Source organism: Hemiscyllium ocellatum, unplaced genomic scaffold (genome assembly GCF_020745735.1).
Source record: "Hemiscyllium ocellatum isolate sHemOce1 unplaced genomic scaffold, sHemOce1.pat.X.cur. scaffold_1503_pat_ctg1, whole genome shotgun sequence".
Taxonomy (NCBI): Eukaryota; Metazoa; Chordata; class Chondrichthyes; order Orectolobiformes; family Hemiscylliidae; genus Hemiscyllium; species Hemiscyllium ocellatum.
In genome coordinates, this window is record NW_026867792.1 from 41,470 (window position 1) to 65,809 (window position 24,340).

A 24,340-nucleotide genomic window follows, 5' to 3' on the forward strand; every position below is an offset into this window, starting at 1 on the left:
GGATATTCAGGAGGGAGCCGGTAAATGGGCAGGTGTTGCACATTCGGCAGTTTCAGGCGAAAGCGACTTGGCACTATGGGAGGTGGGTGTGGGGTGTTGCGAGTGAAGGAAGAGTGGACCCGAAGTGTAACCCCTGGCACAACGGGTGCGTGTTGGGACCATAACCCACTCTCTCCTATTCACTCAATGTCGTCTTTAGCAGCTTTCCCTTATAACTGCGCTCTGTTCTGCACCTCGCCTTCTCATCTGCTTCCGAAAAAAGGCTTGGACATAAATATTTCACAGTGATATACTGGCCCAATGTGCACAGTCGAGTTGATACACTCGTGGAGATCTGCGTGGTCTTCTCCTGTTCTCTGTATCCCATGGTGAGGAGGGTAATGCTTGTCACTGGCCGCTCGGGTGTCATAGAAAAATTTCAAAACAAAATGTTTGAATTGTCTGCCAGTGGAGAGAGCCCGGTTCCTGGGGACGTGACAAACAGCAGCAGGGAGACTGAATGAGAAGCAGCTGTTCGGGAAACCCTTTGCCGCTAGCAATTCTTAGAGCAATCTCAAATGTATTTCATAGTGAGCACGTCTCAGGTCACTCAAGCGGTGTGGGGCATCGGTGTGGGGCATCGGTCGTGGGCCGGCTCTCTGGCTCGTTGGTCTAGGCGTATGATTCTCGCTTTGGGTGCTTCACTGTGATGAGTTGCGAGAGGTCCCGGGTTCAAATCCCGGACGAGCCCGAGGTTTTTCTAAAACTTGACTTGTGCAAAACTGCCTGATTAATTTTCTCAAAAAGCACCTTGGTGAAACGAGGTTGGGCTGTCTGGAGTACGGACAAGGCAGAAAACAGGGAAGTGAAATGGTTGGATGTCGTGTCGAACAGGTTGACGTGAGCTGTGCGGTGTTCGGGGAATGTCAGCAATGAAGGTAGATTGGAAAATTGGGACAGCTCTCCTCGGAGAACCGAAGTTTTCCAAGTCATGAGGGACCTAGAAACAGGAAATAATGTTGTGAAAATGTTCCCACACCTGAAAGGTCCACAACGATTCGGCCGAATTTTAAGGTCACCAGGAAAACAAGTAAAAATGACAGGAGGAAGAACGTTTTCGTACAGGGAGTGGTTAGTGTCAGTAAGTCCCTGTCGGACATTGACAAAGAGGAAGATTCAATGAACACAAAAGGGAATTCGGTGGTCACGTTCAGATGTGCAGATTTACGCTGAGAATGCGAGAGAATGAAACGAATAGACACACGTTGACTGAAGTATAGAACCAGCAGAGCGAAGGTGGGCCGCATGGCCTCCGTCTGCGCTGCGACACATGTTGTGATTCAGTGTGAAATCACAGTTCGACCGACAGAATGTGGGAATTTAGTAAAAACGTTTCTATTTACACAGCCTCCGTACGTCTGCGAAACAGCATATCACACGACAGCAGCGGAGGTCTTTGACATCAGTCTCGAACGTGCGAGCCGCGTGCCAGATGAAAAGCTGAATCGCTCTGTGGACCGGGCCCGGAGCGTGGCAGCAGAGTGGCGCAGCGGGAGCGTGCTGGGCCCATAACCCAGAGGTCGATGGATCGAAACCATCCTCTGCTATTATTCAATGTCACCTCGAGCTGATTTCCTTTGGATCGGTGCTCTCTTCTGCCAGCTGCATACCCGAATGGCAAATCCACTCCATGCAAGGTGCGTGGTTTTAGAGGTCTCAGTGGCATTCTGTTGTTCGGCGGTTTTTATTCTGAACTGGATCGCAAAACCAGTTCTCTGCGATGCCAATCAGTTAGTCAAGTTGAAACAAATGTCTTGCGGTTTCGTCCATTCCCTGCAGTAATTCGCTACCCTGGTTCAGACGTGAATGACAAGCATGTCAAAAACCTCATCACGACTCAGACACAGTTCCCCCACGATTAGGACGGATCCCACCGATTGTGAATAACCTCAGAGAGAGAGAGAGACAGGCAAACGGCGTGGATTCGATGGGTTGAACGGCTTGTGTCTACTCGAGAATGGTGCTACGTGTTTATGCCATCCCACTGCCTGTCTCTGGGACAGAGAGGCTGAGGGAGCAAAACTGGTTCATTTTTAACCGTCCCTTCCGTGTTGGACTGCCTGCAGTCCCTCAGCTCAGGGCCGTGGGGAGGACTCTCAGTGAGTGAAGGTTTCACTCGGATTCTCTTCATCTGGGACACTTGGGGCTCAGATGTTAACTGCTGCGCGGTAGCAACAAAGAAAGCGATGCCCACTTTGCTATAGACTTTCCGTAAGATTGCTGCGTGAAGACGATTTCTGAACACCAAGAAGGCTGCACAACAATGTGAATTTACCTGGGCGAAGAGTCCTCGGTGTCCATTTCTTTCTGTCCTTCCAGCACAGCATCTTTCCATCTCTCAGATAACAGACCTTTGGAGAAAGTTCACAATCAAAGTTGTTCATGTTCCCCGCATTAATGCAACTGACACCTCTCACCCCAACGGTTTCAGAGAGTGAGAGAGAGAGAGAGAGAGAGAGACTCTACCCGCCCCCACCCTACACCACGCCCCACCCCACCCCAGAACAACGTGCAAGTAGAAATAAATTGGTTTAATTATCGAGCAGTGGAGATAGTCCAGTTCCTGGGGATGAGACAAACATCAGCGCCCCGGGGACAGAATGACAAGCAGAAGTTCTGGAAACGCTTTGCTGCTTGCAATTCTTGGAGCAATGTGGAATGTACTTCACACTGAGCAACTTTCAGCTGGCTCAGAGTCTCCAATGTACATTGCTGTGTTTGCCGCCAGCTCAGAGAGAGAGAACAATAGGAAGGACGTAGGAGTGAATAACGATCCGCGTGAGAGGGCGAATAGCTGCTCATGGAGACTGTTAGTGGCTAACAATACGTAGTCTGTCGTAGCCGACGAGGTGATAACAAGGAGTCGTTGGTGTGGTAGGGGTCAAGGACATGGGGGAGTTCAGGCCCTAAAGTTATGGAACTCGATATTGAAGACCGGAGGGCTGTAAGGTCTCCAAGTGGAAAATGAGTTGTTGTTCTTTCATCTGGAGCTAGAACACTGCTGCAAGCCTGAGACAGAGATGTTGGTCAGGGAACAGGGTGATGTGTTAAAGTGGCAGACAACCGCCAGGTCAGGGCCTTTTTCCTGCGGGCAGAACCGGGATGTTCTGCGAAGCAGTCACCCAGTTTATGCTTCATGCTACATTGGGGAAACGACACTGTGAGCAGCGAATGCAGTGGACTAGGTTGTGGCAAAAGTGCTGCTTTACCTGGCAGGTATGTTTGAGCCCTTGGATATTCAGGAGGGAGCCGGTAAATGGGCAGGTGTTGCACATTCGGCAGTTTCAGGCGAAAGCGACTTGGCACTATGGGAGGTGGGTGTGGGGTGTTGCGAGTGAAGGAAGAGTGGACCCGAAGTGTAACCCCTGGCACAACGGGTGCGTGTTGGGACCATAACCCACTCTCTCCTATTCACTCAATGTCGTCTTTAGCAGCTTTCCCTTATAACTGCGCTCTGTTCTGCACCTCGCCTTCTCATCTGCTTCCGAAAAAAGGCTTGGACATAAATATTTCACAGTGATATACTGGCCCAATGTGCACAGTCGAGTTGATACACTCGTGGAGATCTGCGTGGTCTTCTCCTGTTCTCTGTATCCCATGGTGAGGAGGGTAATGCTTGTCACTGGCCGCTCGGGTGTCATAGAAAAATTTCAAAACAAAATGTTTGAATTGTCTGCCAGTGGAGAGAGCCCGGTTCCTGGGGACGTGACAAACAGCAGCAGGGAGACTGAATGAGAAGCAGCTGTTCGGGAAACCCTTTGCCGCTAGCAATTCTTAGAGCAATCTCAAATGTATTTCATAGTGAGCACGTCTCAGGTCACTCAAGCGGTGTGGGGCATCGGTCGTGGGCCGGCTCTCTGGCTCGTTGGTCTAGGCGTATGATTCTCGCTTTGGGTGCTTCACTGTGATGAGTTGCGAGAGGTCCCGGGTTCAAATCCCGGACGAGCCCGAGGTTTTTCTAAAACTTGACTTGTGCAAAACTGCCTGATTAATTTTCTCAAAAAGCACCTTGGTGAAACGAGGTTGGGCTGTCTGGAGTACGGACAAGGCAGAAAACAGGGAAGTGAAATGGTTGGATGTCGTGTCGAACAGGTTGACGTGAGCTGTGCGGTGTTCGGGGAATGTCAGCAATGAAGGTAGATTGGAAAATTGGGACAGCTCTCCTCGGAGAACCGAAGTTTTCCAAGTCATGAGGGACCTAGAAACAGGAAATAATGTTGTGAAAATGTTCCCACACCTGAAAGGTCCACAACGATTCGGCCGAATTTTAAGGTCACCAGGAAAACAAGTAAAAATGACAGGAGGAAGAACGTTTTCGTACAGGGAGTGGTTAGTGTCAGTAAGTCCCTGTCGGACATTGACAAAGAGGAAGATTCAATGAACACAAAAGGGAATTCGGTGGTCACGTTCAGATGTGCAGATTTACGCTGAGAATGCGAGAGAATGAAACGAATAGACACACGTTGACTGAAGTATAGAACCAGCAGAGCGAAGGTGGGCCGCATGGCCTCCGTCTGCGCTGCGACACATGTTGTGATTCAGTGTGAAATCACAGTTCGACCGACAGAATGTGGGAATTTAGTAAAAACGTTTCTATTTACACAGCCTCCGTACGTCTGCGAAACAGCATATCACACGACAGCAGCGGAGGTCTTTGACATCAGTCTCGAACGTGCGAGCCGCGTGCCAGATGAAAAGCTGAATCGCTCTGTGGACAGGGCCCGGAGCGTGGCAGCAGAGTGGCGCAGCGGGAGCGTGCTGGGCCCATAACCCAGAGGTCGATGGATCGAAACCATCCTCTGCTATTATTCAATGTCACCTCGAGCTGATTTCCTTTGGATCGGTGCTCTCTTCTGCCAGCTGCATACCCGAATGGCAAATCCACTCCATGCAAGGTGCGTGGTTTTAGAGGTCTCAGTGGCATTCTGTTGTTCGGCGGTTTTTATTCTGAACTGGATCGCAAAACCAGTTCTCTGCGATGCCAATCAGTTAGTCAAGTTGAAACAAATGTCTTGCGGTTTCGTCCATTCCCTGCAGTAATTCGCTACCCTGGTTCAGACGTGAATGACAAGCATGTCAAAAACCTCATCACGACTCAGACACAGTTCCCCCACGATTAGGACGGATCCCACCGATTGTGAATAACCTCAGAGAGAGAGAGAGACAGGCAAACGGCGTGGATTCGATGGGTTGAACGGCTTGTGTCTACTCGAGAATGGTGCTACGTGTTTATGCCATCCCACTGCCTGTCTCTGGGACAGAGAGGCTGAGGGAGCAAAACTGGTTCATTTTTAACCGTCCCTTCCGTGTTGGACTGCCTGCAGTCCCTCAGCTCAGGGCCGTGGGGAGGACTCTCAGTGAGTGAAGGTTTCACTCGGATTCTCTTCATCTGGGACACTTGGGGCTCAGATGTTAACTGCTGCGCGGTAGCAACAAAGAAAGCGATGCCCACTTTGCTATAGACTTTCCGTAAGATTGCTGCGTGAAGACGATTTCTGAACACCAAGAAGGCTGCACAACAATGTGAATTTACCTGGGCGAAGAGTCCTCGGTGTCCATTTCTTTCTGTCCTTCCAGCACAGCATCTTTCCATCTCTCAGATAACAGACCTTTGGAGAAAGTTCACAATCAAAGTTGTTCATGTTCCCCGCATTAATGCAACTGACACCTCTCACCCCAACGGTTTCAGAGAGTGAGAGAGAGAGAGAGAGAGAGAGACTCTACCCGCCCCCACCCTACACCACGCCCCACCCCACCCCAGAACAACGTGCAAGTAGAAATAAATTGGTTTAATTATCGAGCAGTGGAGATAGTCCAGTTCCTGGGGATGAGACAAACATCAGCGCCCCGGGGACAGAATGACAAGCAGAAGTTCTGGAAACGCTTTGCTGCTTGCAATTCTTGGAGCAATGTGGAATGTACTTCACACTGAGCAACTTTCAGCTGGCTCAGAGTCTCCAATGTACATTGCTGTGTTTGCCGCCAGCTCAGAGAGAGAGAACAATAGGAAGGACGTAGGAGTGAATAACGATCCGCGTGAGAGGGCGAATAGCTGCTCATGGAGACTGTTAGTGGCTAACAATACGTAGTCTGTCGTAGCCGACGAGGTGATAACAAGGAGTCGTTGGTGTGGTAGGGGTCAAGGACATGGGGGAGTTCAGGCCCTAAAGTTATGGAACTCGATATTGAAGACCGGAGGGCTGTAAGGTCTCCAAGTGGAAAATGAGTTGTTGTTCTTTCATCTGGAGCTAGAACACTGCTGCAAGCCTGAGACAGAGATGTTGGTCAGGGAACAGGGTGATGTGTTAAAGTGGCAGACAACCGCCAGGTCAGGGCCTTTTTCCTGCGGGCAGAACCGGGATGTTCTGCGAAGCAGTCACCCAGTTTATGCTTCATGCTACATTGGGGAAACGACACTGTGAGCAGCGAATGCAGTGGACTAGGTTGTGGCAAAAGTGCTGCTTTACCTGGCAGGTATGTTTGAGCCCTTGGATATTCAGGAGGGAGCCGGTAAATGGGCAGGTGTTGCACATTCGGCAGTTTCAGGCGAAAGCGACTTGGCACTATGGGAGGTGGGTGTGGGGTGTTGCGAGTGAAGGAAGAGTGGACCCGAAGTGTAACCCCTGGCACAACGGGTGCGTGTTGGGACCATAACCCACTCTCTCCTATTCACTCAATGTCGTCTTTAGCAGCTTTCCCTTATAACTGCGCTCTGTTCTGCACCTCGCCTTCTCATCTGCTTCCGAAAAAAGGCTTGGACATAAATATTTCACAGTGATATACTGGCCCAATGTGCACAGTCGAGTTGATACACTCGTGGAGATCTGCGTGGTCTTCTCCTGTTCTCTGTATCCCATGGTGAGGAGGGTAATGCTTGTCACTGGCCGCTCGGGTGTCATAGAAAAATTTCAAAACAAAATGTTTGAATTGTCTGCCAGTGGAGAGAGCCCGGTTCCTGGGGACGTGACAAACAGCAGCAGGGAGACTGAATGAGAAGCAGCTGTTCGGGAAACCCTTTGCCGCTAGCAATTCTTAGAGCAATCTCAAATGTATTTCATAGTGAGCACGTCTCAGGTCACTCAAGCGGTGTGGGGCATCGGTCGTGGGCCGGCTCTCTGGCTCGTTGGTCTAGGCGTATGATTCTCGCTTTGGGTGCTTCACTGTGATGAGTTGCGAGAGGTCCCGGGTTCAAATCCCGGACGAGCCCGAGGTTTTTCTAAAACTTGACTTGTGCAAAACTGCCTGATTAATTTTCTCAAAAAGCACCTTGGTGAAACGAGGTTGGGCTGTCTGGAGTACGGACAAGGCAGAAAACAGGGAAGTGAAATGGTTGGATGTCGTGTCGAACAGGTTGACGTGAGCTGTGCGGTGTTCGGGGAATGTCAGCAATGAAGGTAGATTGGAAAATTGGGACAGCTCTCCTCGGAGAACCGAAGTTTTCCAAGTCATGAGGGACCTAGAAACAGGAAATAATGTTGTGAAAATGTTCCCACACCTGAAAGGTCCACAACGATTCGGCCGAATTTTAAGGTCACCAGGAAAACAAGTAAAAATGACAGGAGGAAGAACGTTTTCGTACAGGGAGTGGTTAGTGTCAGTAAGTCCCTGTCGGACATTGACAAAGAGGAAGATTCAATGAACACAAAAGGGAATTCGGTGGTCACGTTCAGATGTGCAGATTTACGCTGAGAATGCGAGAGAATGAAACGAATAGACACACGTTGACTGAAGTATAGAACCAGCAGAGCGAAGGTGGGCCGCATGGCCTCCGTCTGCGCTGCGACACATGTTGTGATTCAGTGTGAAATCACAGTTCGACCGACAGAATGTGGGAATTTAGTAAAAACGTTTCTATTTACACAGCCTCCGTACGTCTGCGAAACAGCATATCACACGACAGCAGCGGAGGTCTTTGACATCAGTCTCGAACGTGCGAGCCGCGTGCCAGATGAAAAGCTGAATCGCTCTGTGGACAGGGCCCGGAGCGTGGCAGCAGAGTGGCGCAGCGGGAGCGTGCTGGGCCCATAACCCAGAGGTCGATGGATCGAAACCATCCTCTGCTATTATTCAATGTCACCTCGAGCTGATTTCCTTTGGATCGGTGCTCTCTTCTGCCAGCTGCATACCCGAATGGCAAATCCACTCCATGCAAGGTGCGTGGTTTTAGAGGTCTCAGTGGCATTCTGTTGTTCGGCGGTTTTTATTCTGAACTGGATCGCAAAACCAGTTCTCTGCGATGCCAATCAGTTAGTCAAGTTGAAACAAATGTCTTGCGGTTTCGTCCATTCCCTGCAGTAATTCGCTACCCTGGTTCAGACGTGAATGACAAGCATGTCAAAAACCTCATCACGACTCAGACACAGTTCCCCCACGATTAGGACGGATCCCACCGATTGTGAATAACCTCAGAGAGAGAGAGAGACAGGCAAACGGCGTGGATTCGATGGGTTGAACGGCTTGTGTCTACTCGAGAATGGTGCTACGTGTTTATGCCATCCCACTGCCTGTCTCTGGGACAGAGAGGCTGAGGGAGCAAAACTGGTTCATTTTTAACCGTCCCTTCCGTGTTGGACTGCCTGCAGTCCCTCAGCTCAGGGCCGTGGGGAGGACTCTCAGTGAGTGAAGGTTTCACTCGGATTCTCTTCATCTGGGACACTTGGGGCTCAGATGTTAACTGCTGCGCGGTAGCAACAAAGAAAGCGATGCCCACTTTGCTATAGACTTTCCGTAAGATTGCTGCGTGAAGACGATTTCTGAACACCAAGAAGGCTGCACAACAATGTGAATTTACCTGGGCGAAGAGTCCTCGGTGTCCATTTCTTTCTGTCCTTCCAGCACAGCATCTTTCCATCTCTCAGATAACAGACCTTTGGAGAAAGTTCACAATCAAAGTTGTTCATGTTCCCCGCATTAATGCAACTGACACCTCTCACCCCAACGGTTTCAGAGAGTGAGAGAGAGAGAGAGAGAGAGAGACTCTACCCGCCCCCACCCTACACCACGCCCCACCCCACCCCAGAACAACGTGCAAGTAGAAATAAATTGGTTTAATTATCGAGCAGTGGAGATAGTCCAGTTCCTGGGGATGAGACAAACATCAGCGCCCCGGGGACAGAATGACAAGCAGAAGTTCTGGAAACGCTTTGCTGCTTGCAATTCTTGGAGCAATGTGGAATGTACTTCACACTGAGCAACTTTCAGCTGGCTCAGAGTCTCCAATGTACATTGCTGTGTTTGCCGCCAGCTCAGAGAGAGAGAACAATAGGAAGGACGTAGGAGTGAATAACGATCCGCGTGAGAGGGCGAATAGCTGCTCATGGAGACTGTTAGTGGCTAACAATACGTAGTCTGTCATAGCCGACGAGGTGATAACAAGGAGTCGTTGGTGTGGTAGGGGTCAAGGACATGGGGGAGTTCAGGCCCTAAAGTTATGGAACTCGATATTGAAGACCGGAGGGCTGTAAGGTCTCCAAGTGGAAAATGAGTTGTTGTTCTTTCATCTGGAGCTAGAACACTGCTGCAAGCCTGAGACAGAGATGTTGGTCAGGGAACAGGGTGATGTGTTAAAGTGGCAGACAACCGCCAGGTCAGGGCCTTTTTCCTGCGGGCAGAACCGGGATGTTCTGCGAAGCAGTCACCCAGTTTATGCTTCATGCTACATTGGGGAAACGACACTGTGAGCAGCGAATGCAGTGGACTAGGTTGTGGCAAAAGTGCTGCTTTACCTGGCAGGTATGTTTGAGCCCTTGGATATTCAGGAGGGAGCCGGTAAATGGGCAGGTGTTGCACATTCGGCAGTTTCAGGCGAAAGCGACTTGGCACTATGGGAGGTGGGTGTGGGGTGTTGCGAGTGAAGGAAGAGTGGACCCGAAGTGTAACCCCTGGCACAACGGGTGCGTGTTGGGACCATAACCCACTCTCTCCTATTCACTCAATGTCGTCTTTAGCAGCTTTCCCTTATAACTGCGCTCTGTTCTGCACCTCGCCTTCTCATCTGCTTCCGAAAAAAGGCTTGGACATAAATATTTCACAGTGATATACTGGCCCAATGTGCACAGTCGAGTTGATACACTCGTGGAGATCTGCGTGGTCTTCTCCTGTTCTCTGTATCCCATGGTGAGGAGGGTAATGCTTGTCACTGGCCGCTCGGGTGTCATAGAAAAATTTCAAAACAAAATGTTTGAATTGTCTGCCAGTGGAGAGAGCCCGGTTCCTGGGGACGTGACAAACAGCAGCAGGGAGACTGAATGAGAAGCAGCTGTTCGGGAAACCCTTTGCCGCTAGCAATTCTTAGAGCAATCTCAAATGTATTTCATAGTGAGCACGTCTCAGGTCACTCAAGCGGTGTGGGGCATCGGTGTGGGGCATCGGTCGTGGGCCGGCTCTCTGGCTCGTTGGTCTAGGCGTATGATTCTCGCTTTGGGTGCTTCACTGTGATGAGTTGCGAGAGGTCCCGGGTTCAAATCCCGGACGAGCCCGAGGTTTTTCTAAAACTTGACTTGTGCAAAACTGCCTGATTAATTTTCTCAAAAAGCACCTTGGTGAAACGAGGTTGGGCTGTCTGGAGTACGGACAAGGCAGAAAACAGGGAAGTGAAATGGTTGGATGTCGTGTCGAACAGGTTGACGTGAGCTGTGCGGTGTTCGGGGAATGTCAGCAATGAAGGTAGATTGGAAAATTGGGACAGCTCTCCTCGGAGAACCGAAGTTTTCCAAGTCATGAGGGACCTAGAAACAGGAAATAATGTTGTGAAAATGTTCCCACACCTGAAAGGTCCACAACGATTCGGCCGAATTTTAAGGTCACCAGGAAAACAAGTAAAAATGACAGGAGGAAGAACGTTTTCGTACAGGGAGTGGTTAGTGTCAGTAAGTCCCTGTCGGACATTGACAAAGAGGAAGATTCAATGAACACAAAAGGGAATTCGGTGGTCACGTTCAGATGTGCAGATTTACGCTGAGAATGCGAGAGAATGAAACGAATAGACACACGTTGACTGAAGTATAGAACCAGCAGAGCGAAGGTGGGCCGCATGGCCTCCGTCTGCGCTGCGACACATGTTGTGATTCAGTGTGAAATCACAGTTCGACCGACAGAATGTGGGAATTTAGTAAAAACGTTTCTATTTACACAGCCTCCGTACGTCTGCGAAACAGCATATCACACGACAGCAGCGGAGGTCTTTGACATCAGTCTCGAACGTGCGAGCCGCGTGCCAGATGAAAAGCTGAATCGCTCTGTGGACCGGGCCCGGAGCGTGGCAGCAGAGTGGCGCAGCGGGAGCGTGCTGGGCCCATAACCCAGAGGTCGATGGATCGAAACCATCCTCTGCTATTATTCAATGTCACCTCGAGCTGATTTCCTTTGGATCGGTGCTCTCTTCTGCCAGCTGCATACCCGAATGGCAAATCCACTCCATGCAAGGTGCGTGGTTTTAGAGGTCTCAGTGGCATTCTGTTGTTCGGCGGTTTTTATTCTGAACTGGATCGCAAAACCAGTTCTCTGCGATGCCAATCAGTTAGTCAAGTTGAAACAAATGTCTTGCGGTTTCGTCCATTCCCTGCAGTAATTCGCTACCCTGGTTCAGACGTGAATGACAAGCATGTCAAAAACCTCATCACGACTCAGACACAGTTCCCCCACGATTAGGACGGATCCCACCGATTGTGAATAACCTCAGAGAGAGAGAGAGACAGGCAAACGGCGTGGATTCGATGGGTTGAACGGCTTGTGTCTACTCGAGAATGGTGCTACGTGTTTATGCCATCCCACTGCCTGTCTCTGGGACAGAGAGGCTGAGGGAGCAAAACTGGTTCATTTTTAACCGTCCCTTCCGTGTTGGACTGCCTGCAGTCCCTCAGCTCAGGGCCGTGGGGAGGACTCTCAGTGAGTGAAGGTTTCACTCGGATTCTCTTCATCTGGGACACTTGGGGCTCAGATGTTAACTGCTGCGCGGTAGCAACAAAGAAAGCGATGCCCACTTTGCTATAGACTTTCCGTAAGATTGCTGCGTGAAGACGATTTCTGAACACCAAGAAGGCTGCACAACAATGTGAATTTACCTGGGCGAAGAGTCCTCGGTGTCCATTTCTTTCTGTCCTTCCAGCACAGCATCTTTCCATCTCTCAGATAACAGACCTTTGGAGAAAGTTCACAATCAAAGTTGTTCATGTTCCCCGCATTAATGCAACTGACACCTCTCACCCCAACGGTTTCAGAGAGTGAGAGAGAGAGAGAGAGAGAGAGACTCTACCCGCCCCCACCCTACACCACGCCCCACCCCACCCCAGAACAACGTGCAAGTAGAAATAAATTGGTTTAATTATCGAGCAGTGGAGATAGTCCAGTTCCTGGGGATGAGACAAACATCAGCGCCCCGGGGACAGAATGACAAGCAGAAGTTCTGGAAACGCTTTGCTGCTTGCAATTCTTGGAGCAATGTGGAATGTACTTCACACTGAGCAACTTTCAGCTGGCTCAGAGTCTCCAATGTACATTGCTGTGTTTGCCGCCAGCTCAGAGAGAGAGAACAATAGGAAGGACGTAGGAGTGAATAACGATCCGCGTGAGAGGGCGAATAGCTGCTCATGGAGACTGTTAGTGGCTAACAATACGTAGTCTGTCATAGCCGACGAGGTGATAACAAGGAGTCGTTGGTGTGGTAGGGGTCAAGGACATGGGGGAGTTCAGGCCCTAAAGTTATGGAACTCGATATTGAAGACCGGAGGGCTGTAAGGTCTCCAAGTGGAAAATGAGTTGTTGTTCTTTCATCTGGAGCTAGAACACTGCTGCAAGCCTGAGACAGAGATGTTGGTCAGGGAACAGGGTGATGTGTTAAAGTGGCAGACAACCGCCAGGTCAGGGCCTTTTTCCTGCGGGCAGAACCGGGATGTTCTGCGAAGCAGTCACCCAGTTTATGCTTCATGCTACATTGGGGAAACGACACTGTGAGCAGCGAATGCAGTGGACTAGGTTGTGGCAAAAGTGCTGCTTTACCTGGCAGGTATGTTTGAGCCCTTGGATATTCAGGAGGGAGCCGGTAAATGGGCAGGTGTTGCACATTCGGCAGTTTCAGGCGAAAGCGACTTGGCACTATGGGAGGTGGGTGTGGGGTGTTGCGAGTGAAGGAAGAGTGGACCCGAAGTGTAACCCCTGGCACAACGGGTGCGTGTTGGGACCATAACCCACTCTCTCCTATTCACTCAATGTCGTCTTTAGCAGCTTTCCCTTATAACTGCGCTCTGTTCTGCACCTCGCCTTCTCATCTGCTTCCGAAAAAAGGCTTGGACATAAATATTTCACAGTGATATACTGGCCCAATGTGCACAGTCGAGTTGATACACTCGTGGAGATCTGCGTGGTCTTCTCCTGTTCTCTGTATCCCATGGTGAGGAGGGTAATGCTTGTCACTGGCCGCTCGGGTGTCATAGAAAAATTTCAAAACAAAATGTTTGAATTGTCTGCCAGTGGAGAGAGCCCGGTTCCTGGGGACGTGACAAACAGCAGCAGGGAGACTGAATGAGAAGCAGCTGTTCGGGAAACCCTTTGCCGCTAGCAATTCTTAGAGCAATCTCAAATGTATTTCATAGTGAGCACGTCTCAGGTCACTCAAGCGGTGTGGGGCATCGGTCGTGGGCCGGCTCTCTGGCTCGTTGGTCTAGGCGTATGATTCTCGCTTTGGGTGCTTCACTGTGATGAGTTGCGAGAGGTCCCGGGTTCAAATCCCGGACGAGCCCGAGGTTTTTCTAAAACTTGACTTGTGCAAAACTGCCTGATTAATTTTCTCAAAAAGCACCTTGGTGAAACGAGGTTGGGCTGTCTGGAGTACGGACAAGGCAGAAAACAGGGAAGTGAAATGGTTGGATGTCGTGTCGAACAGGTTGACGTGAGCTGTGCGGTGTTCGGGGAATGTCAGCAATGAAGGTAGATTGGAAAATTGGGACAGCTCTCCTCGGAGAACCGAAGTTTTCCAAGTCATGAGGGACCTAGAAACAGGAAATAATGTTGTGAAAATGTTCCCACACCTGAAAGGTCCACAACGATTCGGCCGAATTTTAAGGTCACCAGGAAAACAAGTAAAAATGACAGGAGGAAGAACGTTTTCGTACAGGGAGTGGTTAGTGTCAGTAAGTCCCTGTCGGACATTGACAAAGAGGAAGATTCAATGAACACAAAAGGGAATTCGGTGGTCACGTTCAGATGTGCAGATTTACGCTGAGAATGCGAGAGAATGAAACGAATAGACACACGTTGACTGAAGTATAGAACCAGCAGAGCGAAGGTGGGCCGCATGGCCTCCGTCTGCGCTGCGACACATGTTGTGATTCAGTGTGAAATCACAGTTCGACCGACAGAATGTGGGAATTTAGTAAAAACGTTTCTATTTACACAGCCTCCGTACGTCTGCGAAACAGCATATCACACGACAGCAGCGGAGGTCTTTGACATCAGTCTCGAACGTGCGAGCCGCGTGCCAGATGAAAAGCTGAATCGCTCTGTGGACCGGGCCCGGAGCGTGGCAGCAGAGTGGCGCAGCGGGAGCGTGCTGGGCCCATAACCCAGAGGTCGATGGATCGAAACCATCCTCTGCTATTATTCAATGTCACCTCGAGCTGATTTCCTTTGGATCGGTGCTCTCTTCTGCCAGCTGCATACCCGAATGGCAAATCCACTCCATGCAAGGTGCGTGGTTTTAGAGGTCTCAGTGGCATTCTGTTGTTCGGCGGTTTTTATTCTGAACTGGATCGCAAAACCAGTTCTCTGCGATGCCAATCAGTTAGTCAAGTTGAAACAAATGTCTTGCGGTTTCGTCCATTCCCTGCAGTAATTCGCTACCCTGGTTCAGACGTGAATGACAAGCATGTCAAAAACCTCATCACGACTCAGACACAGTTCCCCCACGATTAGGACGGATCCCACCGATTGTGAATAACCTCAGAGAGAGAGAGAGACAGGCAAACGGCGTGGATTCGATGGGTTGAACGGCTTGTGTCTACTCGAGAATGGTGCTACGTGTTTATGCCATCCCACTGCCTGTCTCTGGGACAGAGAGGCTGAGGGAGCAAAACTGGTTCATTTTTAACCGTCCCTTCCGTGTTGGACTGCCTGCAGTCCCTCAGCTCAGGGCCGTGGGGAGGACTCTCAGTGAGTGAAGGTTTCACTCGGATTCTCTTCATCTGGGACACTTGGGGCTCAGATGTTAACTGCTGCGCGGTAGCAACAAAGAAAGCGATGCCCACTTTGCTATAGACTTTCCGTAAGATTGCTGCGTGAAGACGATTTCTGAACACCAAGAAGGCTGCACAACAATGTGAATTTACCTGGGCGAAGAGTCCTCGGTGTCCATTTCTTTCTGTCCTTCCAGCACAGCATCTTTCCATCTCTCAGATAACAGACCTTTGGAGAAAGTTCACAATCAAAGTTGTTCATGTTCCCCGCATTAATGCAACTGACACCTCTCACCCCAACGGTTTCAGAGAGTGAGAGAGAGAGAGAGAGAGAGAGACTCTACCCGCCCCCACCCTACACCACGCCCCACCCCACCCCAGAACAACGTGCAAGTAGAAATAAATTGGTTTAATTATCGAGCAGTGGAGATAGTCCAGTTCCTGGGGATGAGACAAACATCAGCGCCCCGGGGACAGAATGACAAGCAGAAGTTCTGGAAACGCTTTGCTGCTTGCAATTCTTGGAGCAATGTGGAATGTACTTCACACTGAGCAACTTTCAGCTGGCTCAGAGTCTCCAATGTACATTGCTGTGTTTGCCGCCAGCTCAGAGAGAGAGAACAATAGGAAGGACGTAGGAGTGAATAACGATCCGCGTGAGAGGGCGAATAGCTGCTCATGGAGACTGTTAGTGGCTAACAATACGTAGTCTGTCATAGCCGACGAGGTGATAACAAGGAGTCGTTGGTGTGGTAGGGGTCAAGGACATGGGGGAGTTCAGGCCCTAAAGTTATGGAACTCGATATTGAAGACCGGAGGGCTGTAAGGTCTCCAAGTGGAAAATGAGTTGTTGTTCTTTCATCTGGAGCTAGAACACTGCTGCAAGCCTGAGACAGAGATGTTGGTCAGGGAACAGGGTGATGTGTTAAAGTGGCAGACAACCGCCAGGTCAGGGCCTTTTTCCTGCGGGCAGAACCGGGATGTTCTGCGAAGCAGTCACCCAGTTTATGCTTCATGCTACATTGGGGAAACGACACTGTGAGCAGCGAATGCAGTGGACTAGGTTGTGGCAAAAGTGCTGCTTTACCTGGCAGGTATGTTTGAGCCCTTGGATATTCAGGAGGGAGCCGGTAAATGGGCAGGTGTTGCACATTCGGCAGTTTCAGGCGAAAGCGACTTGGCACTATGGGAGGTGGGTGTGGGGTGTTGCGAGTGAAGGAAGAGTGGACCCGAAGTGTAACCCCTGGCACAACGGGTGCGTGTTGGGACCATAACCCACTCTCTCCTATTCACTCAATGTCGTCTTTAGCAGCTTTCCCTTATAACTGCGCTCTGTTCTGCACCTCGCCTTCTCATCTGCTTCCGAAAAAAGGCTTGGACATAAATATTTCACAGTGATATACTGGCCCAATGTGCACAGTCGAGTTGATACACTCGTGGAGATCTGCGTGGTCTTCTCCTGTTCTCTGTATCCCATGGTGAGGAGGGTAATGCTTGTCACTGGCCGCTCGGGTGTCATAGAAAAATTTCAAAACAAAATGTTTGAATTGTCTGCCAGTGGAGAGAGCCCGGTTCCTGGGGACGTGACAAACAGCAGCAGGGAGACTGAATGAGAAGCAGCTGTTCGGGAAACCCTTTGCCGCTAGCAATTCTTAGAGCACACGGATCCCACCGATTGTGAATAACCTCAGAGAGAGAGAGAGACAGGCAAACGGCGTGGATTCGATGGGTTGAACGGCTTGTGTCTACTCGAGAATGGTGCTACGTGTTTATGCCATCCCACTGCCTGTCTCTGGGACAGAGAGGCTGAGGGAGCAAAACTGGTTCATTTTTAACCGTCCCTTCCGTGTTGGACTGCCTGCAGTCCCTCAGCTCAGGGCCGTGGGGAGGACTCTCAGTGAGTGAAGGTTTCACTCGGATTCTCTTCATCTGGGACACTTGGGGCTCAGATGTTAACTGCTGCGCGGTAGCAACAAAGAAAGCGATGCCCACTTTGCTATAGACTTTCCGTAAGATTGCTGCGTGAAGACGATTTCTGAACACCAAGAAGGCTGCACAACAATGTGAATTTACCTGGGCGAAGAGTCCTCGGTGTCCATTTCTTTCTGTCCTTCCAGCACAGCATCTTTCCATCTCTCAGATAACAGACCTTTGGAGAAAGTTCACAATCAAAGTTGTTCATGTTCCCCGCATTAATGCAACTGACACCTCTCACCCCAACGGTTTCAGAGAGTGAGAGAGAGAGAGAGAGAGAGAGACTCTACCCGCCCCCACCCTACACCACGCCCCACCCCACCCCAGAACAACGTGCAAGTAGAAATAAATTGGTTTAATTATCGAGCAGTGGAGATAGTCCAGTTCCTGGGGATGAGACAAACATCAGCGCCCCGGGGACAGAATGACAAGCAGAAGTTCTGGAAACGCTTTGCTGCTTGCAATTCTTGGAGCAATGTGGAATGTACTTCACACTGAGCAACTTTCAGCTGGCTCAGAGTCTCCAATGTACATTGCTGTGTTTGCCGCCAGCTCAGAGAGAGAGAACAATAGGAAGGACGTAGGAGTGAATAACGATCCGCGTGAGAGGGCGAATAGCTGCTCATGGAGACTGTTAGTGGCTAACAATACGTAGTCTGTCATAGCCGACGAGGTGATAACAAGGAGTCGTTGGTGTGGTAGGGGTCAAGGACATGGGGGAGTTCAGGCCCTAAAGTTATGGAACTCGATATTGAAGACCGGAGGGCTGTAAGGTCTCCAAGTGGAAAATGAGTTGTTGTTCTTTCATCTGGAGCTAGAACACTGCTGCAAGCCTGAGACAGAGATGTTGGTCAGGGAACAGGGTGATGTGTTAAAGTGGCAGACAACCGCCAGGTCAGGGCCTTTTTCCTGCGGGCAGAACCGGGATGTTCTGCGAAGCAGTCACCCAGTTTATGCTTCATGCTACATTGGGGAAACGACACTGTGAGCAGCGAATGCAGTGGACTAGGTTGTGGCAAAAGTGCTGCTTTACCTGGCAGGTATGTTTGAGCCCTTGGATATTCAGGAGGGAGCCGGTAAATGGGCAGGTGTTGCACATTCGGCAGTTTCAGGCGAAAGCGACTTGGCACTATGGGAGGTGGGTGTGGGGTGTTGCGAGTGAAGGAAGAGTGGACCCGAAGTGTAACCCCTGGCACAACGGGTGCGTGTTGGGACCATAACCCACTCTCTCCTATTCACTCAATGTCGTCTTTAGCAGCTTTCCCTTATAACTGCGCTCTGTTCTGCACCTCGCCTTCTCATCTGCTTCCGAAAAAAGGCTTGGACATAAATATTTCACAGTGATATACTGGCCCAATGTGCACAGTCGAGTTGATACACTCGTGGAGATCTGCGTGGTCTTCTCCTGTTCTCTGTATCCCATGGTGAGGAGGGTAATGCTTGTCACTGGCCGCTCGGGTGTCATAGAAAAATTTCAAAACAAAATGTTTGAATTGTCTGCCAGTGGAGAGAGCCCGGTTCCTGGGGACGTGACAAACAGCAGCAGGGAGACTGAATGAGAAGCAGCTGTTCGGGAAACCCTTTGCCGCTAGCAATTCTTAGAGCAATCTCAAATGTATTTCATAGTGAGCACGTCTCAGGTCACTCAAGCGGTGTGGGGCATCGGTGTGGGGCATCGGTCGTGGGCCGGCTCTCTGGCTCGTTGGTCTAGGCGTATGATTCTCGCTTTGGGTGCTTCACTGTGATGAGTTGCGAGAGGTCCCGGGTTCAAATCCCGGACGAGCCCGAGGTTTTTCTAAAACTTGACTTGTGCAAAACTGCCTGATTAATTTTCTCAAAAAGCACCTTGGTGAAACGAGGTTGGGCTGTCTGGAGTACGGACAAGGCAGAAAACAGGGAAGTGAAATGGTTGGATGTCGTGTCGAACAGGTTGACGTGAGCTGTGCGGTGTTCGGGGAATGTCAGCAATGAAGGTAGATTGGAAAATTGGGACAGCTCTCCTCGGAGAACCGAAGTTTTCCAAGTCATGAGGGACCTAGAAACAGGAAATAATGTTGTGAAAATGTTCCCACACCTGAAAGGTCCACAACGATTCGGCCGAATTTTAAGGTCACCAGGAAAACAAGTAAAAATGACAGGAGGAAGAACGTTTTCGTACAGGGAGTGGTTAGTGTCAGTAAGTCCCTGTCGGACATTGACAAAGAGGAAGATTCAATGAACACAAAAGGGAATTCGGTGGTCACGTTCAGATGTGCAGATTTACGCTGAGAATGCGAGAGAATGAAACGAATAGACACACGTTGACTGAAGTATAGAACCAGCAGAGCGAAGGTGGGCCGCATGGCCTCCGTCTGCGCTGCGACACATGTTGTGATTCAGTGTGAAATCACAGTTCGACCGACAGAATGTGGGAATTTAGTAAAAACGTTTCTATTTACACAGCCTCCGTACGTCTGCGAAACAGCATATCACACGACAGCAGCGGAGGTCTTTGACATCAGTCTCGAACGTGCGAGCCGCGTGCCAGATGAAAAGCTGAATCGCTCTGTGGACCGGGCCCGGAGCGTGGCAGCAGAGTGGCGCAGCGGGAGCGTGCTGGGCCCATAACCCAGAGGTCGATGGATCGAAACCATCCTCTGCTATTATTCAATGTCACCTCGAGCTGATTTCCTTTGGATCGGTGCTCTCTTCTGCCAGCTGCATACCCGAATGGCAAATCCACTCCATGCAAGGTGCGTGGTTTTAGAGGTCTCAGTGGCATTCTGTTGTTCGGCGGTTTTTATTCTGAACTGGATCGCAAAACCAGTTCTCTGCGATGCCAATCAGTTAGTCAAGTTGAAACAAATGTCTTGCGGTTTCGTCCATTCCCTGCAGTAATTCGCTACCCTGGTTCAGACGTGAATGACAAGCATGTCAAAAACCTCATCACGACTCAGACACAGTTCCCCCACGATTAGGACGGATCCCACCGATTGTGAATAACCTCAGAGAGAGAGAGAGACAGGCAAACGGCGTGGATTCGATGGGTTGAACGGCTTGTGTCTACTCGAGAATGGTGCTACGTGTTTATGCCATCCCACTGCCTGTCTCTGGGACAGAGAGGCTGAGGGAGCAAAACTGGTTCATTTTTAACCGTCCCTTCCGTGTTGGACTGCCTGCAGTCCCTCAGCTCAGGGCCGTGGGGAGGACTCTCAGTGAGTGAAGGTTTCACTCGGATTCTCTTCATCTGGGACACTTGGGGCTCAGATGTTAACTGCTGCGCGGTAGCAACAAAGAAAGCGATGCCCACTTTGCTATAGACTTTCCGTAAGATTGCTGCGTGAAGACGATTTCTGAACACCAAGAAGGCTGCACAACAATGTGAATTTACCTGGGCGAAGAGTCCTCGGTGTCCATTTCTTTCTGTCCTTCCAGCACAGCATCTTTCCATCTCTCAGATAACAGACCTTTGGAGAAAGTTCACAATCAAAGTTGTTCATGTTCCCCGCATTAATGCAACTGACACCTCTCACCCCAACGGTTTCAGAGAGTGAGAGAGAGAGAGAGAGAGAGAGACTCTACCCGCCCCCACCCTACACCACGCCCCACCCCACCCCAGAACAACGTGCAAGTAGAAATAAATTGGTTTAATTATCGAGCAGTGGAGATAGTCCAGTTCCTGGGGATGAGACAAACATCAGCGCCCCGGGGACAGAATGACAAGCAGAAGTTCTGGAAACGCTTTGCTGCTTGCAATTCTTGGAGCAATGTGGAATGTACTTCACACTGAGCAACTTTCAGCTGGCTCAGAGTCTCCAATGTACATTGCTGTGTTTGCCGCCAGCTCAGAGAGAGAGAACAATAGGAAGGACGTAGGAGTGAATAACGATCCGCGTGAGAGGGCGAATAGCTGCTCATGGAGACTGTTAGTGGCTAACAATACGTAGTCTGTCATAGCCGACGAGGTGATAACAAGGAGTCGTTGGTGTGGTAGGGGTCAAGGACATGGGGGAGTTCAGGCCCTAAAGTTATGGAACTCGATATTGAAGACCGGAGGGCTGTAAGGTCTCCAAGTGGAAAATGAGTTGTTGTTCTTTCATCTGGAGCTAGAACACTGCTGCAAGCCTGAGACAGAGATGTTGGTCAGGGAACAGGGTGATGTGTTAAAGTGGCAGACAACCGCCAGGTCAGGGCCTTTTTCCTGCGGGCAGAACCGGGATGTTCTGCGAAGCAGTCACCCAGTTTATGCTTCATGCTACATTGGGGAAACGACACTGTGAGCAGCGAATGCAGTGGACTAGGTTGTGGCAAAAGTGCTGCTTTACCTGGCAGGTATGTTTGAGCCCTTGGATATTCAGGAGGGAGCCGGTAAATGGGCAGGTGTTGCACATTCGGCAGTTTCAGGCGAAAGCGACTTGGCACTATGGGAGGTGGGTGTGGGGTGTTGCGAGTGAAGGAAGAGTGGACCCGAAGTGTAACCCCTGGCACAACGGGTGCGTGTTGGGACCATAACCCACTCTCTCCTATTCACTCAATGTCGTCTTTAGCAGCTTTCCCTTATAACTGCGCTCTGTTCTGCACCTCGCCTTCTCATCTGCTTCCGAAAAAAGGCTTGGACATAAATATTTCACAGTGATATACTGGCCCAATGTGCACAGTCGAGTTGATACACTCGTGGAGATCTGCGTGGTCTTCTCCTGTTCTCTGTATCCCATGGTGAGGAGGGTAATGCTTGTCACTGGCCGCTCGGGTGTCATAGAAAAATTTCAAAACAAAATGTTTGAATTGTCTGCCAGTGGAGAGAGCCCGGTTCCTGGGGACGTGACAAACAGCAGCAGGGAGACTGAATGAGAAGCAGCTGTTCGGGAAACCCTTTGCCGCTAGCAATTCTTAGAGCAATCTCAAATGTATTTCATAGTGAGCACGTCTCAGGTCACTCAAGCGGTGTGGGGCATCGGTCGTGGGCCGGCTCTCTGGCTCGTTGGTCTAGGCGTATGATTCTCGCTTTGGGTGCTTCACTGTGATGAGTTGCGAGAGGTCCCGGGTTCAAATCCCGGACGAGCCCGAGGTTTTTCTAAAACTTGACTTGTGCAAAACTGCCTGATTAATTTTCTCAAAAAGCACCTTGGTGAAACGAGGTTGGGCTGTCTGGAGTACGGACAAGGCAGAAAACAGGGAAGTGAAATGGTTGGATGTCGTGTCGAACAGGTTGACGTGAGCTGTGCGGTGTTCGGGGAATGTCAGCAATGAAGGTAGATTGGAAAATTGGGACAGCTCTCCTCGGAGAACCGAAGTTTTCCAAGTCATGAGGGACCTAGAAACAGGAAATAATGTTGTGAAAATGTTCCCACACCTGAAAGGTCCACAACGATTCGGCCGAATTTTAAGGTCACCAGGAAAACAAGTAAAAATGACAGGAGGAAGAACGTTTTCGTACAGGGAGTGGTTAGTGTCAGTAAGTCCCTGTCGGACATTGACAAAGAGGAAGATTCAATGAACACAAAAGGGAATTCGGTGGTCACGTTCAGATGTGCAGATTTACGCTGAGAATGCGAGAGAATGAAACGAATAGACACACGTTGACTGAAGTATAGAACCAGCAGAGCGAAGGTGGGCCGCATGGCCTCCGTCTGCGCTGCGACACATGTTGTGATTCAGTGTGAAATCACAGTTCGACCGACAGAATGTGGGAATTTAGTAAAAACGTTTCTATTTACACAGCCTCCGTACGTCTGCGAAACAGCATATCACACGACAGCAGCGGAGGTCTTTGACATCAGTCTCGAACGTGCGAGCCGCGTGCCAGATGAAAAGCTGAATCGCTCTGTGGACCGGGCCCGGAGCGTGGCAGCAGAGTGGCGCAGCGGGAGCGTGCTGGGCCCATAACCCAGAGGTCGATGGATCGAAACCATCCTCTGCTATTATTCAATGTCACCTCGAGCTGATTTCCTTTGGATCGGTGCTCTCTTCTGCCAGCTGCATACCCGAATGGCAAATCCACTCCATGCAAGGTGCGTGGTTTTAGAGGTCTCAGTGGCATTCTGTTGTTCGGCGGTTTTTATTCTGAACTGGATCGCAAAACCAGTTCTCTGCGATGCCAATCAGTTAGTCAAGTTGAAACAAATGTCTTGCGGTTTCGTCCATTCCCTGCAGTAATTCGCTACCCTGGTTCAGACGTGAATGACAAGCATGTCAAAAACCTCATCACGACTCAGACACAGTTCCCCCACGATTAGGACGGATCCCACCGATTGTGAATAACCTCAGAGAGAGAGAGAGACAGGCAAACGGCGTGGATTCGATGGGTTGAACGGCTTGTGTCTACTCGAGAATGGTGCTACGTGTTTATGCCATCCCACTGCCTGTCTCTGGGACAGAGAGGCTGAGGGAGCAAAACTGGTTCATTTTTAACCGTCCCTTCCGTGTTGGACTGCCTGCAGTCCCTCAGCTCAGGGCCGTGGGGAGGACTCTCAGTGAGTGAAGGTTTCACTCGGATTCTCTTCATCTGGGACACTTGGGGCTCAGATGTTAACTGCTGCGCGGTAGCAACAAAGAAAGCGATGCCCACTTTGCTATAGACTTTCCGTAAGATTGCTGCGTGAAGACGATTTCTGAACACCAAGAAGGCTGCACAACAATGTGAATTTACCTGGGCGAAGAGTCCTCGGTGTCCATTTCTTTCTGTCCTTCCAGCACAGCATCTTTCCATCTCTCAGATAACAGACCTTTGGAGAAAGTTCACAATCAAAGTTGTTCATGTTCCCCGCATTAATGCAACTGACACCTCTCACCCCAACGGTTTCAGAGAGTGAGAGAGAGAGAGAGAGAGAGAGACTCTACCCGCCCCCACCCTACACCACGCCCCACCCCACCCCAGAACAACGTGCAAGTAGAAATAAATTGGTTTAATTATCGAGCAGTGGAGATAGTCCAGTTCCTGGGGATGAGACAAACATCAGCGCCCCGGGGACAGAATGACAAGCAGAAGTTCTGGAAACGCTTTGCTGCTTGCAATTCTTGGAGCAATGTGGAATGTACTTCACACTGAGCAACTTTCAGCTGGCTCAGAGTCTCCAATGTACATTGCTGTGTTTGCCGCCAGCTCAGAGAGAGAGAACAATAGGAAGGACGTAGGAGTGAATAACGATCCGCGTGAGAGGGCGAATAGCTGCTCATGGAGA

The 24,340-nt window shown here is 50.2% G+C and overlaps 7 non-coding genes across 7 annotated transcripts; all 7 read left to right on the forward strand.

Annotated features, from left to right (window-relative positions):
• Nucleotides 1-1,514: 1,514 nt before the first annotated feature.
• On the forward strand, nucleotides 1,515-1,586 carry trnam-cau (transfer RNA methionine (anticodon CAU)). The gene has a single exon. It is a non-coding gene; the product is annotated as a tRNA-Met (tRNA).
• A 3,186-nt stretch (nucleotides 1,587-4,772) lies between these two features.
• trnam-cau (transfer RNA methionine (anticodon CAU)) lies at nucleotides 4,773-4,844 on the forward strand. Its single transcript has one exon. It is a non-coding gene; the product is annotated as a tRNA-Met (tRNA).
• A 3,186-nt stretch (nucleotides 4,845-8,030) lies between these two features.
• Nucleotides 8,031-8,102, forward strand: trnam-cau (transfer RNA methionine (anticodon CAU)). The gene has a single exon. It is a non-coding gene; the product is annotated as a tRNA-Met (tRNA).
• A 3,199-nt stretch (nucleotides 8,103-11,301) lies between these two features.
• On the forward strand, nucleotides 11,302-11,373 carry trnam-cau (transfer RNA methionine (anticodon CAU)). Its single transcript has one exon. It is a non-coding gene; the product is annotated as a tRNA-Met (tRNA).
• Nucleotides 11,374-14,559: 3,186 nt separating this feature from the next.
• On the forward strand, nucleotides 14,560-14,631 carry trnam-cau (transfer RNA methionine (anticodon CAU)). The gene has a single exon. It is a non-coding gene; the product is annotated as a tRNA-Met (tRNA).
• Nucleotides 14,632-19,750: 5,119 nt separating this feature from the next.
• trnam-cau (transfer RNA methionine (anticodon CAU)) lies at nucleotides 19,751-19,822 on the forward strand. Its single transcript has one exon. It is a non-coding gene; the product is annotated as a tRNA-Met (tRNA).
• Nucleotides 19,823-23,008: 3,186 nt separating this feature from the next.
• On the forward strand, nucleotides 23,009-23,080 carry trnam-cau (transfer RNA methionine (anticodon CAU)). The gene has a single exon. It is a non-coding gene; the product is annotated as a tRNA-Met (tRNA).
• The last annotated feature ends 1,260 nt before the right edge of the window (nucleotides 23,081-24,340 follow it).